A 3,047-nucleotide genomic window follows, 5' to 3' on the forward strand; every position below is an offset into this window, starting at 1 on the left:
AGACTCGTCACTACGCCGGGCAAAATGCTTACCAATATTTTGTCAGCCTTTACATTTTGAGTTCATATTTCACCGAGATTCACTTTGCCTTTCATCCTTTTGGATCGCTAAAACAAGTACTAATTGGGCAGTAAGGTCGATGTAACCGACTTAACCGTCCCCCGAAATTGCTGGCCTTGCGCTAAATTTTGAAACTAATAATCATTTTATATATATATATATATATATATATATATTATTTATTATAGTTCTTAACTCCATGTTTGGTAACATATTCTCTCACAAGAGTTTTGCTTTCATTAATTCCACTCTTTAATTTTATAACATTTTCCTTTATTTCTCTAGAGTTATGTTTTGTTTATCTTTTATTTTGTTTCACTTATTTGACTGCGGACATGCTGGGGCAACGTTTCGAAGAAATTAGTCGAAAAAATCCTTATGTTGATATCAGCTTTTTTATCACTTTTATTTGTAGAGCTTTTGCTACTTATATTACCATTATGGTTAATTATATTATATGCGATTATATTAATATTATCACCTATTCGTTTATTTGAGATATTTACTTGATTAGAAGGTTGAGTGAAGTGTTTTTGTGGCATAATGATGTTTTGTATGTTTACTTAAAGAATTAACACTAAATTTAGAGTTATTTCTATCAGTGGATGTTAGGAATTAGATGGATGTAAGGAATTAGATGGATGTAAGGAATTAAATGGATGTAAGGAATTAGATTTTATCCGCAAATCCACCTTTTAACAGGGCCTCATTTTAATATTTGCAGATATTAAGTTTTCCTGTATTTGAAGTTAGATTGGATATTTTAAAGGAAATATTCTTTACAAGATAACCGTAATTAAGATATTCATTGGGATCCAAGACACATAATATATACATGCATTCACACACACATGCACAAACACTCACATATATTCTCATATACATATATATTAATAGGCTTCCTTGTGAGTGAAGAATATCAACTCATCTTTCCTATACTGTCGATGTGCAAATGGTAGTGGAATGGTGTCTCCTGACGAAGAGAATCCCGTATAGTTGACTGCTTTTCGGAGAAGACCTATACAGATTCCTTACCTAGTCAACAGCACAGGTCAGCTGCTGCACATATAAAGAAGTTATGACTAGCTTACCAACGTTATGGGTAGCCAAGTTTGCTTATCTGTGTTTTTGAGAGGTCGTATTAATTGAAAACTATCTGTGCACTTGCACCACAGCATAAATCAGGGAAGTGATATATATATTAATATCTAACAGGAGTAACAGAGTGACTCGATGTCCAAGAATTTTGTGCGTTGGTACTTATCAAACTTATCAACTAGAGTTTGATAAGTGCAAATGCACGAAACTCTCTAACCTTGAACCACTCGGTTATTTCTGCTAAATATTAATAAAAATATACATACAACTCATATTTTGAGTTCTATTTTTCCTGTTTGCACCAACATACCTATATATATGTGTGTGTATGTATACATACACTATCTATCTATCTATCTATCTATCTATCTATCTAATTTCTTAATAGCTGTGTAAATTACAATATTCCTATAACTGCTTGATGATATTTCCAATAGAACATTGCATTCGGGTTGTATCAAATTCCTCTCTTAAAATGGTATATCAGATAAAAATATAATATTAACCGCATTAACTTTCTCTTCTTATCCTAGTTCCGTAGTTTACTTAAGCCTAAATATATTTTGGACATTTCCGCCTTTTACCTTAGATAAACAATTAACACAATCTATCTAACCAATTATTTAATTTCAGACATCTGAAGAAAAGTCGGTTCTATGATCAAATCTGTCTGCATGCCTGACTGCCGGTTTGTCTGTAAGCCAGTTCACCTCTTCGTTTGTTTAAGTGTTGTCAGTTCTTTCCTCCTCATTCTATTAGTCATTGCCACCCACTGTCTATCTATCTATCTATCTATCTATCTATCTATCTATCTATCTATCTATCTATCTATCTATCTATCTATCTATCTATCTATCTGTTTGTCTGTCTATCTGTCTGTCTATTAATCTGCTTGTCAGTTTGTCTATCTGATGGTCTGATGGTCTGACCAACTAACCAAACATAGATCTCTCTCTCTCTCTCTCTCTCTCTCCCTCTCTCTCTCTGTCTCTGTCTCTCTCCCTCTCTCTCTCTCACACACACACACACACTATTTAACACACCTTTTCTTTTTAACTAAACTACCAGACTGTTTACGTATATCTGTGGCTCCATATATACTTATAGTCGGCTTTTTAATTATCTAAACTTGCGTTTGTGCCACAAGTTTATTTATCTGTCAAATTAAATTTCTTTCTTTTTTATAAGTATTATTTTGATTTCGTTTCTTTCTACTTCCAGTTCACCGAACTGACTTCCAAACACTGATTAGTCTAAACATAATTTCTTATTGGAGGATTACTGGGAAACCTCAGAACAGGTGGCCACAGCTCGGATCACATATGTTGCTATCGATTTAAACCAACAACGAAAACAATAAAACAACGTCTGTATGTATGCATAGGCGCAGGCGTAACTGTGTGGTAAGAAGTTTCCTTCTCAACCACATGGTTCTGGGTTCAGTCTCAATGCGTGACACCTTGGGCAAGTGTGTGGCTTTGATAAACGCAGACTGAAATAATCCCCTGACATATTTATATGTACGTCTGTGTATGTGTGTATGTGTGTGTGTGTGTGTGAGAGAGAGAGAGAGAGAGAGAGAGAGAAAGAGAGAGAGAGTCTTTGTGTCTGTGTTTGTCTCCGACCCACCACCGCTTGACAACCGGTGTTGCTGTGTTTGCGTTCCAGTAAATTAACGGTTCAGTTTAAGAGAACGATAGAATAAGTATTAGGCTTTAAAAAAGTCAGTCCTGGCGTCGATTTGTTCGTCTAAAACCCTTAAAGATGATGCCCCAGCAAGGCCATAATCAAATGACTGAAACAAGTAAAAGATAAAAAGATATGTATGTATGATTCTCAATTCGAGTGTGTGTGTGTGTGTGTGTGTGTGTGTGTGTGTGTGTGTGTGT

The sequence above is a fragment of the Octopus bimaculoides genome, chromosome 11 (assembly GCF_001194135.2).
Source record: "Octopus bimaculoides isolate UCB-OBI-ISO-001 chromosome 11, ASM119413v2, whole genome shotgun sequence".
Taxonomy (NCBI): Eukaryota; Metazoa; Mollusca; class Cephalopoda; order Octopoda; family Octopodidae; genus Octopus; species Octopus bimaculoides.